The sequence below is a fragment of the Dermacentor silvarum genome, chromosome 5 (genome assembly GCF_013339745.2).
Source record: "Dermacentor silvarum isolate Dsil-2018 chromosome 5, BIME_Dsil_1.4, whole genome shotgun sequence".
NCBI classification, from domain to species: Eukaryota; Metazoa; Arthropoda; class Arachnida; order Ixodida; family Ixodidae; genus Dermacentor; species Dermacentor silvarum.
The window spans coordinates 105,481,300-105,495,704 of NC_051158.1; the positions used below are offsets into that span (position 1 = coordinate 105,481,300).

General features: G+C 46.5%; 1 long non-coding RNA gene across 1 annotated transcript; it reads right to left on the reverse strand.

Moving 5' to 3' along the window:
• Positions 1-816: 816 nt before the first annotated feature.
• LOC119452536 (uncharacterized) lies at positions 817-7,530 on the reverse strand. Its single transcript, XR_005192000.2, has 2 exons — positions 7,144-7,530; positions 817-1,051 (listed from the first exon to the last, which is right to left on the reverse strand). It is a non-coding gene; the product is annotated as an uncharacterized LOC119452536 (long non-coding RNA).
• Positions 7,531-14,405: the final 6,875 nt, after the last annotated feature.

A 14,405-nucleotide genomic window follows, 5' to 3' on the forward strand; every position in this document is an offset into this window, starting at 1 on the left:
GCGCTATATAAGCCGCGTACAGCAGTCGTGCCCCTTTCTCGTGCATGTCACGGTGCTCCATCAATCGATGGGCACTCACAGTTCGCGCGAAGTAGTTCTCCTTTTGCGCGGCCTCAGACATTCCTCGCTTCCTTACCGGAAGCGAGGAATTTTCGTAGCGCTGCGCTAAGAAAATTCCTATGCATATGTTGTGCGCATTCGTAGCGCTGCGCGGAAGCATCGGACAGATGTGCTTGAGAAACCCGTCTGAAATGGTTTTGTTTTTGCGTATAGCACCAAAATATTAAATCCTTTTTTCATTCTGTAGGGTGGGTGAAAAAGGCTAAATTTGTACAAAGTTGCTGAAGCGGGCTCGGAATGCTATTCGCAATAGTAATTCACCAGTGGCGGTCGGTGAACCATTTTGATGTCTCTCATTCTCCTTCAAGCGCAGGCGCTGAACCAAAAGAAGCAACAGCTAAAAATAGCCGGCACCCTTAACAACCATGCGGTCTTTGGATGATCCACGTAAGGTCAACGTCGCTAGCATTAAATGAACAAGAAAACAAACCCAGTGCGTCGGAGAACACTGTCTTACGTAACGCTAACCAATTTAGTTGTGCGACCATCTCTCTGTCCTTTTATTTATTTAATTTCTGTAAACAATCAAAAATAATACAAACAAGAATTCTCGACGCTGGCGATAGCATCCTTCTCATTATATAAAGAAAAAGATGTTTCTCTGGTTTTGATGTTTTAGCCCGTACAATCGTTCAATTCAGTGAGCAAACATTTTGACCTTATTACAGAACCTCAGCTGAACAAACAGAACTAATGTGCAGTAATTCAAAGAGCCTTCTTCGAAGAGCCTTTTTATTGTGAATTTCCTTCTTTGAAGTGGCTGACAAGCGGTGAGGACCATTCCTCGTATCAGCGGCGTCCTCTTCCTTGAGCAATCATTTGGCAATCAATAACATTATTTCCTTTTCAATTTCATTTCGCTGTACAAAGGTTCTCGCCGAGTACATGCTAACGTTGTGGTCCATGTCCGTATATCACCTACGGCCGTAGGCTGCGTTAAAAGGGCGCGTAAGTGTCATTGATTTCTCCAAGGTATAAAAACATGAACACACAATATTCTACACAGAACAAGTAGAACTATTAGACGCGTCTACCGGCATTGTTATTTTACTGACATTTCAGAGAACTTCACGACAAACCTGTAAACAAAGTTTTTTTGTCTAATATAATGACTCTATTTTTGCATTTGTATTTAGTGTTATTTATTTATTTATGTTTTGGCTGCGCAAAGTTTTTTTTTCTTCAGGCTCATTGATTTGCGTAGGCCTCATCGTTTCGCAGGACCTCCACATCTGCGACATCGTATTTACCATTTTCTGAAGTGCAAATAAAGTGTCAGGTAAAAAGTATCAAGCATCTTTTGTTTTTCAGCATGAAATGCTTTTAGCTCCCGTTGTCGTTGATATTCAAGAGACCTTCACCCAAAATCCAGAGCCGTTAGCGACGTCCAAATGCGGCGTCTAAATGCAGATACAGTGCACCACACACTTGATCTCCTGGCGCTTAGAAAGGGTTGCCTTTGCTCTTTTCAACGCCAGCGGCCCGTGAGTTCCGCGGCACGGGTTTTGCGCCGCCACCTTCGAGAGATGGCGCTACACTGCGAGGCCAGGCCGGCAGCATCCGGTGCGCCGCGGATGGTTGTTTGGCCAAGACGAAACATACAACGAGGTTCATTATAAAACATGTTCATTTCAGTTCATTAAGCTTTCAGGCCTGCGTCGTGGCACCAATCTGCTTTGCCGGTCTCCATTTCATGCTTACATATACTCTCGATTACGGGAGAGCCAGCGATCTTTTTCTGATAATTTTCTGAAGCTTCAGGTACAACCGTGCCAAGCTAAGGAATATTAAGAGATCAGACTTTCTCAAGGCTATAGAGTCAGAACTAGACGCCAAAAAATGGAGGATTATTCTTTCCATTTGGAAGTGAATGTGGTTCCCGCATTGGGTGCTACAGCCTTTGCCAAAGAGATTTTGCCGTTAGCCAACCACCTAAGATTTTGTTAGCCTAAAAGGACCACTAAATTGAAAGTTGTAAGCTTAGAGTAACGTTTTTACCGCAGAAATGGTTTATCTTGAGCTCTCCAGGAGACATCGGTTTCAAGAAAACTAGATAATCATCAAACATGGCTCAGCACAGGACAGCTTATATATAACGAGTAGTGTACTTTCGCTACAAATACAGCGGTCATGGTCTCTCTTCTCTACGAATTAAAGGAGGCAAAACACCATGCGCTACCTATAAATTTACCGTAGAAAAATAGAAGCCGTCAAGCGCATCATTTTACAAAAAAATAAAAACTGAACTTAATACTTTGTATCTTTCTCCCATTTTAAAGGTCATTGTTTTCTTTTGGATATTTTGCCCGATTACATACTAGGCCTTTTCGCACTAGGCCATCCTGTGTAACCGTGTTGCACACTTCCTTCACGGACGTCCTTCACCGAACGAGGCGCGTCCTTCACCGAACGAAAATTTTGAAAGCAGTGCGTACTGTAATGCGAGAGCTTATAGGTTTTGAAGGTTTAGATGTTTGGGTAATGTTGGCTCAGAATCGGGTCTCTGTCACCGCGGTTCATGATTGCGGGAAGGTCTTGTCGCTGAAGTCCGCTGCATGCCTCTGGTCGGAATGCGTAGAAATGTGCTCTTCTTCCATGCGTATAACACAATTCAATGACAAATACTTGCAAATGTATCCGTCAATCTTTTCACTGTTCCTATGACACATTGAAAATAAATAATATAGCTTCTGCACTAATTTTGTTTCGTTGAGAAATCAAATAGTCCTATTAGTTATGGATGCTGGAAATAAAAAAAAACTAACAATTCATGCAGAAACTCCTCTGGGAGTTGTCTAAGTATGCGTAAGCATTGTGCCACTTGCTCATCTCCACGCAGCCCACTGTCATTATCAGTGTTGAGAAACTTGATCCGGCCAGTACAAACGACGGCGCTGCGTTGACGCAAACGGGTACAGACGGCGGCGCAAAGTGCAATGATAACGAAAGCAAAGTACTCCACGTGGTGGCGCCAGGTCTGCCGAAGACGTTCCTATTAGGCCGTTATCGCTCTTTAGTGGTTTATCCAGCAACGTCGAACCATTATGAACCGTGAACAAACGTACTACGCCGGCGGCTGCATATGACACGGCCTCGCCGACCGTATCTTGAAAACGATCCACGATGCCGACAGAGAAGGCCGACTGCTGATAGCTTGGCGCGCGGTGTTATCGCCGCTTAATTAGCGTTAAGGAGAGTCTTGCGGGCCCGTATCTTGAAAGCGATCTGCGAAATTTGCAGAGTGCGGCGTGTGCTAAGAACCCCGCGAGAGCTGTGTTCTTGTGGCTTCGTTCGTGTTGAAGCGACAGTGTAAAGTCACTCCCTGCTACGTGCAAACCTTGAAAGCGGTGGTCGTGACGGATGGACGGAGAAACTGACGGACGATTTTCTCGTGGGGTAAGCATAGAACGGCTTGCGCATTAAAAGAAATACGTAAAAGAGAAACCGGACAACATAAACTGTACTACGTTCTTACATTTGCCGTGGATTTTAGCGACATCTGTCCGGGTGTTCAATCTGTCATGTATTTTTTTGCCAAGTAATTCTATACATAGAAATACCACAGGTCAAGGGCCAATTTTGTGAACGTTGTGCATTGTGTTTTCTATCGTGCGCTGTTAACACGTTTGACGACATCTAAACAAAAAAAAAAAGGTAAACAAATCTGTATAGGATTCCCCTTGTCAAAGTAAGTCACCAAGCAACTGACTTCTATGACGCTTGTACGTGAAGTACAGTGAGGATACGAGTGAAGATACGTAATTACAACCTGTGAAGACGCCATCTCTGTATCATCAACACTTGCCTAAAAACTCCGTCCATCAGATTTTTAGTTAGTAAGTCTTGAAAATATGTAAATTCAATGCATATGAAGCTAATCAATTGGATATATAAAGGGAGGCATTTTCATTCGTTGTACACTTATAAATACTAAAACAACATTAGCGCAGTATATCCAAACAATTAAAAAGTACCTAAAAACGATGCCATGAGTTGTGCACTGATAGGAAAATAGGGTTTATCATATGTAAGGCTTTCCGCAGGTACTAATACACAGGTTTTTCTATAGAACCCCAAGTATTTATTGAGAAGCTACTGACTATTCGGTAATCTCTAAAGCAGTGGAGTTGATCACCTAAAACAGCGAAGCGTTGTGTTATATAAAACATATGTATGCGGAAGTAGAAAATAAATTCACAGAAACAATTGACAGGAGCATTTCAAAATAACGTACAGCCCACTGAAAACTTTAAAATGCTGTGTCTGTCGCTTCCTATTGCTATAGCTACTGCCCGTTCTATATTAGCTTGCAACTTATTTGTTAGTGCGCCGCTTGAGCTGCAATTTAGTCAGGGAATGTCTATAGGGTCAAGTTAGTCCATAATTACCAAAATCAGTTATTACGCGATTGGAAGGGAAATACAACTTACAAGAATAGAAATAAACACAGTATTAGTGTGGGACCCCATGTCTTTATGCTTATGTGCGTAATATTGTGTGCTGTGTCTTTCTACCATTCGCCCAATATATATATATATATATATATATATATATATATATAACCTTTATTTGACTGCAAGACATTTTAAGCAGCGGGGGTCGGAACCCCTCAGTCCAGCGCCCCACTGGCTTCTGCCACCTGCCCGACCTGGCTACTTAAAGACTTTTGTCCTCCAAGTCGGAACGGGCGAGCTGTGCCTCCCACTGCTCCATTGTGATATTGTTAGTTGGCCTATGAGGGTGCTTAGTGCACTCCCAGGTTACATGTATTAGGGTAGCTATGCCACCGCACCAAGGGCACTTGGCCTTATAGCGAGATGTATACATGGCGTTTAGCATATTTAGATGGGGGGACACCCCGGTCTGTATTTTGCGCCAATCTGCGGCCTCTTCCCCGCTAAGTTGTGGGTGAGGCGGCGGGTATTTTCTGCGGACTCCGCGCTGATGAGCAAGGATGTCTCTGACATTTAAATTGATGGGATTTTGAGAAGGATAGTGTGAGGGGTTGGGGTTCGAAGAGGACGCCATCGCTTGGCTAGTAGACGCTCGAGCTAATGCGTTAGCCTGTTCGCTCCCCTGTACCCCCGCGTGTCCCGGGCACCCAAATGGGCGATGGCGGTGGTTTAACGATTTGGCGATTATCTCGAGGCTAGCCGCAGTCATGTGCACCTTGAGAAACATGCAGCATGTCTCCCGGGAGTCAGTGACCACGACCGAGTCCCTTTCTGAACGCTCCGCATGGGCGAGCGCGATCGCCACGCCTAACATTTCGGCCGAGGTGGGGGAGCCCTTCGTGGCCGACGCGATAATTTGCTGCTGGCTGATCGCGTTCACGACTACCAGGGCGTACCTCTTTTGGTAGCGCTGCCCGGTCGTCTCTGCGTACGCAGCTGCGTCCGTGTAGTACGTATTCTACCTAGTGTTATTGGAGTACATCGATTGCATATGTTGTGAGCGTGCTTTGCACCTTTCTTTGTTGTACTCGGGACGCATGTTCTTGGGAATTGGAGCTACTGTAATTTTGGATCTCACCGAAGGAGCGAGAGGTACGGCCGGTTCGGTGAGATAAATCGGCTATGCTGGGATATTAAGTCGTGTCATTGTCATTTTTGCTGAGTCATGCTCATAACTATGATTTCTACCAGCATCCTTTCGTGTTTCCTACACTTAGTGCCCTACCAATTGTCATTTTTGCTGAATCATGCTCATGGCTATGACTTCTACCACCATCCTTTAGTGTTTCCTTCACTTAGTACCCAAGTCCGAACCCATCTCCGTGGTTTTTTAGTGTTAATCTTTTTTCTCTGAGTCATTGTCATTTTTGCTCACTCATGGTCATGATTATGACTTCTACCATCATCTTTTAGTGTTTCCTTTATTTAGTACCAACGTCAGAACCCATTTCATTGGCTTTTCGGTGTTAATCTTTTTTCGCTGAGGCATTTTCATTTTTACTGAGTCATTCTCATGACTATGACTTCTACCAGCATCCTTTCGTGTTTCCTACACTTAGTGCCCACGTCCGAACCAATTGCCAAAAAAATGAGACGCCGCCATTTAACAGCTTAGCTGTTAAAATATATGCTGGTCCAGAAGATAGTGCAGTCAAAATATTTAAATAGTCCGACGCTCCCCGACTTTACTCACGCGAAGGGCTACGCGATTGAGTGACGTGCACAGCGACATTGTCCAAACTCTCACCCACAAATAGTTAGCGAGGACATTGTCTTTGATCGACGTCGACTAAAGCTTTAATATCCTTCCGACTTTTAACAGCGAAGCTGTTCCAGCTAACTGTAAAAAGTGGCGCCTACTGTCGCAAAACCTCGCTGAGCTATGACGTAACTGCGTTGCCTAGCAACCACCTCGCGGAGCGGCGTGTGCCTCGCCTCCTCTCAGTGCCCGGCACATGTTGCATAACCATGGGACGTTAAGGAGAGGGAAGGAGAGCATGCACGCGGCGCGCGCTATGCTCGGGAGAGGAAAAGAGAAAATGAGAGCAAGACAGAGAGAGAAACAAACTGTAGCAGCACCAACGAGGCAACGCGCGGAGCTGCTGCAGACGCCGCCCGAGTTGCCTAGCCTCGCATGCGCCGATGCAGTAGCGATGACGTCCCCTCACGTTGCCTAGTAACCGCCGCCTAAGGTACGCGCTCGCTTCGCCCGACACAGACACGGGTCCTGCCTGCCTGCCTGAGTTTGTGGCATGCCAGGAAAGCTCTCGCTCGTAGGCGCCGACGCGTCCAGCGCTAGTCACGGGAAATGCCGCGAAAGGGAAGGTGCCTCTGAAAATTAACGCCCGAGAATACCTTCCTTACATGCGTAGTTCGAGCTTTACGCGAACATTCATCGACTGTTCTGGAGCTTGGCATGTACGCCTAGAACATTCAGCTTGCGTTAATGAACGCTTGCTATAAATAAATAATTTTCTTGGCCTTTGCAAACACCATGCACATGCTTAAACTAAGTAAAGCCTGTTTTAAAGAAAATTGCTTAGTTGCAAGGAGCAAAATTAATACGTACGCCGGGTGTTACACCTATGAGTAGTGGTAGAAACTTTTTGGCGACTCCTACCAGCGCCACTGCCATTCCCTCCTCCGAATTTCCTTCGAAGAGGAACTGCCTCGACTCCTTGTTCCAATGTACTCAGAAGGGCTAATACGGTTAAAAGGAGAAGAATGTTCCAGACGTAAACTTTCGCCATACTTCGCCGACGCAGAAGAACTAATGCTACTTCCTCCACCCACCTTATATCCTTCTCTACACACTTCTTTTCGATAGCGATGAATTCATCTATATTTAACTTTACCCCGCTTCTTTAAGCTCACTTTTTCTTGCATAGGCCGTGGTTTAGTCCCAATACTATTGTCCATTATGTGGACTGAACATACTTTTGACAACATTACCTGCACTGCGTGCGTTGTTATACTCAGCATAGTATCTGGAAGAAAAGAATGAAGGTAAGGCACGCATCGCCAAAAAGCATTACATCACTAGAGGTACACGCACTGGCAGACTCTATACCAACGGGTTTAAGGTGCATTAACTGTGAGTGTATTGTTCATTAGTGATAGATAGCGAAAGCACATCTTACTCAGTTAACTATGCAGTTAACAATACGCACATTTATTGTAGGGCGTCCTCCACGCGATTTTTTATTAACAGGAACAAGCTAGGTGAACAATGATACTGACTCGTGGCACCAAACATTAAGAAAAGTCGATTTAGTTGTAATGCTAGGGAAATGCGTTAGCACTACGTCATACCTCTCTGAGGCCACCGATCTATTATTTAAACCGTGTTCACTACATAGCAAAGTTTTCTTCAGAAGCTCAATTGACACACGTCTTGCTCATTCGAGTAGCGAAGTGCTATGACGGTAGTCCGGAGCCGATAACTGTCAGCTGCAATGTATATATATATATGTATATATATAGGTGTGTGTGTGTGTACAGGGTGTCCCAGCTATCACACAGCACGTGTAAAAACAGCAGTAATTGTTTTTTTACGAAACATTACGAAAAAAGTGCTGGCGGCTACTCCACTGTACTGCAAAAAATATGCACTAGGTTTGCTTCACTTAACGCCGTTCCTCTTTTTTGAAATCGTGGTTCGTGATAGCTGAGGTACCCTGTATGCATATATATATATATATATATATATATATATATATAGATGTGGTAGCGCACATGTGGTTTAGCTTAGCAGAATAAACACGACGTAGGTTTAATCACATTCACTTTTACTCTAAAACGTTTCGGCTGGTAGGCCAGCCTTCGTCAGAGCGATATCAAAGCGTGTCATGAGGCCTAGTCACTCGTTTGATAAACTGAAGGCAATGGCGTTGAAATCCCGTTTTCGCTCGCACCATGAGCGGGGAATCCGCGAATCTTTCCTCATGTGTAAGTTTAACACTGCATGGTGGGGCATAAACGAACACACAGGCGTGCTCACTAATCTGCGCTCCACTACTTAACGTGATTTTATCGCGTTTCATTCTGTGCTTTCGTGAGTTTTGACACAGAGCATTGTACCAAATTTTGTAGTTTTCCATGTCCCATAGCGTTATTCACTTGTATTTTTTGCCGTGTGCACATAATGTTGTTACAATGCGTAAATAATGTAGTGCGTAACTCATATCCCAATTCTGCTCTACACAGATTGACGCTGCTAGGGGGATTAAATCTGGACGTCGTGCGCATCTTTGCCTTGCGCATTGTGCATGTTTCCAGTTTGTGTATCTTCAAAGTATAACCATGTGCATTTACTGCCGACAAGTTTTGCGCATGTGCAGCAACATTTAGAAAAAGGTTTACAAAGGCTGCCAATGTCTTGTCACATGCCACTCTGACGAATGCTGGCCCACGTATGACTGTAAAAAGAACTTGTTTCCACGTCGGTCGTGTTTATTCTTTATGTAATATATATGGTGTCCTATATATCTATCACGCACCAAGATTTCAAAATATGTAAATGCCACGTAGGTGGACAGAACCAAGGTAATGTTGTTTCCCTTCGCGCGGAGACTCAAATTATGTTCTTTTTACATACCGCCTATTTACTTAGTCCTATTTTTTATCAACTTCTCAATTAGATGAAACGTGTCAATGAGGCAACTGTACAGCAACATGAAAAGCTCCCGACGGAGCTTTCTGTAGCCCAATACGTGCTACATAAAAATGTTTTTTTTTCGAGCGTGAAAGCCTGCGACAACGCGCAGAATGCCGCCCGACTGTCCACTCGAGGCACTTTGCGTGTATTCACGGGCTTCTTAAATTTCTGGCTCGGAAAAGCACTTTGATGTAGCACGTATTGAGCAATTAACAGAAAGCTGCATCGGGAGCTTTTCATGTTATATACCTCTACCCCATCACCTCCTGCTACATCTAACACGTGGCCCGCTTCCAACACTTCACACACATACACTTCCTTTCCGCTTTGACATTCCTAATGCTACAGCATTATTACGTTATGGGAACGCCATGTTATAATGCAGCGTCACTTCAGAAATAAACGTCCGGCAAGAACTTTTTCTGTAGCATTTTACCCTTTCTGGATTCACCAAGCTTTTCCCACATGTGTCAAATCCATATTTTGCGCATGTGCAGGTGGTCGTGCTATCTAGCCGATAAATATTCATTCATTCTCGTGCAGCTGCATCTTGTTGCGATTTTTACACAACTGTTACTTGGTCAAGCCATGTATAAAATGATCCTTCACTGGAGCTAAGTACACTGACGAGGGTCTTACCTTGCGCTTAGCTATTCCTAAACTCAGTTATTGTAAATAAATTTATTGTAGACTCTACTGGACCCGATGGACAGCCTTCGTTTTCGTAGGTTCTCGCGAATAAGCGTCGGTATGTCAGTCAGCCCGACGGTCATTGGCTACCTTGCCGGCTACTGCCCCCGTCCCACCTCACAGGTCACAGCAAACCAGCGTGGAATCGACACACCACGTGAGGGCACCTCTTTCTTGCATCTATAAGGCATACAAATCTATTAGGCGAATCGAGCGTGTCAGAAAAAGCTTTGTGCTTACTTAATTTTTTAACCAATGGGAGCACGCAAGGCTTTAGTGGACGTTCGTCACGCTTGCTGACGTTCGGCGTGTAGAGTAATGAGCACATGAGGCCGAACTGCTATGGTAACACACATTCAGTTGTATTTACAAAGAAACAAACGACAACTAAGAGGACAGTGATAAAAGACAGCAAGTGCAACATTGAGTGTCTTGGCTACCGGTAAAGTCGTTGTGCAGTCTCCTGAACACTGAACAATTACGTACGTTCCTACGCGTTCCCACGTAAACCACTACAATAAAAGATAACACAGCCTACAAGTCAGTAAAGAAACGGCCGCACTCACCTTCAGATTGTCGCTGATGCTAACAGGGAGTGCTTGAGGGGGTACCGGTGGCAAAAACTGAAGTGGCGACATCGAGTACAGAGACAGCGGGCCTGCATGGTCTGCCTAACGCCTGTACTTATACACACCTTGTCCCGGCGCTCTGCACTCGCGCTCGCACAGGTGTCTTGGATCTCAGCTGCTGCTTCTTGGCAGCCCCGAAACCGCATATTGAAAATCTAGGAGCCACAGCACCTAGAAAGCGTGGTTGAACGCGATTGGTTGAAATGCCAGCGGTGACGCTCGACGCCGCGACGCCCTTAGCAACCGCTCTGAGAGCGTGCCGCGCCGCCTATCGCCTAACCTAACCTAACCTAACCTAACGCCTTGGAACGTAATCCGTCGCGGGGCTTGCGTCGCGGGCACCAAGCACACAATGGCGGTGGGTCGCTACGGTGTGACATCAGGGTGTCGCTGGCGGCGTTTCAGCCACTCGCGTTCAACCGTGGTTACTAGGCGCTGTGACTTCTAGATTTTCGATATACGCTCCCCGGACTGCCAGGTGACCTCAGACCTCGTTCGTACTCAGCGATGCTCGGTTGGCTGAGTTTGTCACTGGCTGTGACCAACGTGACCTTTGGGGGTCACATGGGTGTCTCCTGCGTCTGATCTATTGTCGGTGACAACCTAAGAATAAAAGGTTACATGTACGTTGCCCAACTCAAACATTAGTTCCATAGATGCGCCAGCCAATTAGATTTGCCTATTGTTGCGACGTCAACTGGTTTTGCGCGTTTAAAATGGCTGCTTTCACTGGTCCAGCGGCCACGCAGGGTTGCTGGACGGAGTATGGAAGTCGCTCACCGTGATTTCGAACACATGCTTCAGCTCGTCCTTCCTCCAGCAATTGGTCTTCACCTCTGCATCTGTTTCCAAAGCAGGGCAGTGGAGACTGGTGGCCTTGTGGTAAATTACTGAACTTTAAATGCCATCACTATTCCGGATCAATATCCCCTTACCAACATACATGAGTTCGGCGCTTGTCTCGCAGGATCAAAAAAATATACAGCAAAATCAAATTGATAACCGCGTACCATCAAATTCCTGTGGAACCCAGCGACACTCCAAATACAGCAATCATTACTCCATTTGGCCTTTTTGAGCTTTTCCGTATGCCTTACGGTTTGAAGAATGCGGCGCAAACTTTTCAAAGCTTCATGGAAGAGGTTATGCGTGGACGCGTTCATTTTCCTCTATCTTGACCATATTGAGACCACATTGGGCTTAGACCTTTGTCAGGCTTTATGCCTTTAGTCTCAGTCTACCCTCGTTTGATTGAACGAGTAATAAAAATTTAATTCAATTCAATATTGTCGTTGCAAGCCACAAAGACGAAGAGCACAAAGAGCGCCTTCGCTTTCTATTTCAGTGACTGGATGAACACAGCATTGCTATAAAGCCCCAGAAATACATTTTCGGAGTAGAAGCCCTGGATTTTCTCGGCAACCACATTTCACCCCAAGGCATCAAGCCACTGGAAACACGGGTGAGGGCAACGGAGGACTTTCTCTCTCCAACCTCCTTCCAAACGTTGCGCCAGTATCTGGTTCTCATAAATTTTCTCCGGGGCTTCATACCATTCTGTGCGCCAGTTCTTCAGCCGCTCGCCGACCTACTGCGTTGCGACTCCAAGGAACCGCCTACCTTCTCCTGTTCCTCGGAGCACGAACACTCCTTCCAGGAAGCCAAAACGCGGTTGGGGACTGCAGTGTTGCTTATTCATCCGCTGCCTGACACGCCAATTCGCCTTATGGTAGACGTGTCGGCCGCGGCAGTGGGTGCAGTACTGCAGCAGGACGATGGCACAGACTGGCGGCCGCAGGGTTTCTTCTCAAAGCGCCTGAAACCTACACAAGCTCGTTACCGCACCTTCGGGAGGGAGATGTTGGTCATCTATTGGGCTATCAAGCATTTCCGTGTTTTTCTTGAAGGCTATACCTTTTACATTTTGAGTTACCACAAGCCATTAACCTTCGTTTTCAACAACACCAGTTACTCGTACTCAACGTGAGCTTCGGCAACTTTCCTTTATGTCCAAATTTTCTACAGACATCCGCCACATCTCTGGAACTGAAAATCAGGCAGCGGACGCACTGTCGCGGATAGGCGCTGTGCCTGCTGGCCCTTTGGATTTTCAAGTTCTAGCTGCCGTCCAGCAAAACGACCCCGAACTGCGCCAATTGTAGGGAGCAGGCTCGTCACTCCAGCGTGCGGAGGTGCCGCTTCCCGAAACAACAACATTGGTAACTTGCGACACATCCCTGGCAGCTCCTCGCCCCTTCGTGCCCCATCAGTTTCGTTGGCCAATTTTACATTCACTGCGCGAGCTAAGTCATCCAGGCATCAGAACGACACAGGGGCTTATGACGGACCGCTTTGTCTGGCCTGATATCAACAGAGATGTTCCAAGCTGGGCAAGAAGCTGCCGAGCCATGAAAGTGACTTGGCACACGCGTTCAGCGGTGCAGCCGTTTCGACCACCAGAGAGCCGTTTCGATCACGTGCATTTAGACTTGCTGGGGCCTCTTGCGCCCTGCCAAGGTTTCAGGTACCTCCTCACGTGTGTCGACCTCAAGATGGCCTAAGGCGACCACTGTACAAGACATCACGGCCGAAACAGTGGCGGCAGCATTTGTTGCTAAGTGGGTGTCGCGGTACGGTTGCCCGTTGCGAATAACTATTGCCCGAGGCCCGCAATTCCCAAACTCACTTTTTGCTGCCCTGGCGAGACTGCTCGGCACGTGCCTTCATAAGAACAAGGCTTACAACCCACAAAGCAACGGCATGCTCGAGCATCTCCGCCGACAACCGAAGGCGTCATTCACCGCCACGCTCGATAGAAAGCACTGGGTGGAAAGGCTACTGCAGAGGTACTACTGGGGCTGGGAACAACAATCAAGAATGACTTCGGAGTCAGCGCAGCCGAGATGCTCCATGGGTCATCAATCCGCGTCCCAGGTGAGTTTTTCGGCACCAGCAATGCACTCCACCAGCGGCCGCGCAGCACTTAGACTACATTCTTGGCTCGACCACGTTCGACCAGCATCCCCACATTTCATCCGCGGACAGCCTGTGTTAAGTTTCCCGACAATGGACACAACAACGCACGTCTTTTTGCGACGGGACTCTATCAAGCCACCATTGACTCCTTCCTACGAAGGCCGCCTCCTTATGGTTTCGCGTTCAGAGAAAACCTTCAAGGTTGACGTTCGCCGCAAAGAAGAGACAGTGTCGTGTGCCCACGTGAAACCAGCCTATATTGAACATTACCTCTTCATTCCTTCCCCCATTCATCCCTAAGCCTCCGGCATTTTACAGGTTCAGCCCTTGTAGCGACTCTCTGTTTCTTCTTTCTCCCCGCTTCTCGGAAAACCGGTTTCCCTCGCCTTGCTGATAATTCCCCCTTCCTCTTTCTTGGTATCGAGACAGCTCTCCCGATTAAGACGCCTCCACAGCCACTCGGCCAACCTGTTTTTACTTTTGAATAAATGCCACTCGAGTCTCCGTTCTCATGCTGTGAAGACGTGTGTTAATTGCCTTTGCTAAACGGCGCTCCCATCACTTGTTTAAAAAAAAAATACACCTGAGTACACGAATATACAGAAGGAGATGGCGGCATTACACGCTCCGGATGAGGGTCACAGGGAATAAGCAGCTGGCTGGGTAACAAACATGACAAGGTGAATTTGCGCCATATTGTCCATGCTTTTTGAATTTCCATGTGAATATTACCACAGTTTATTTGGCCATGGCCTCCGACCCTGCGCACGTTGGCAGGTTTTGCACCGGCCGTCAATTCGATGCGCTCGCCAGCGAAAAAAAAAAAAGAAAATTGAGAAAACATTTATCGAGGCGAGTGCATCCTGCCACCTGTACATG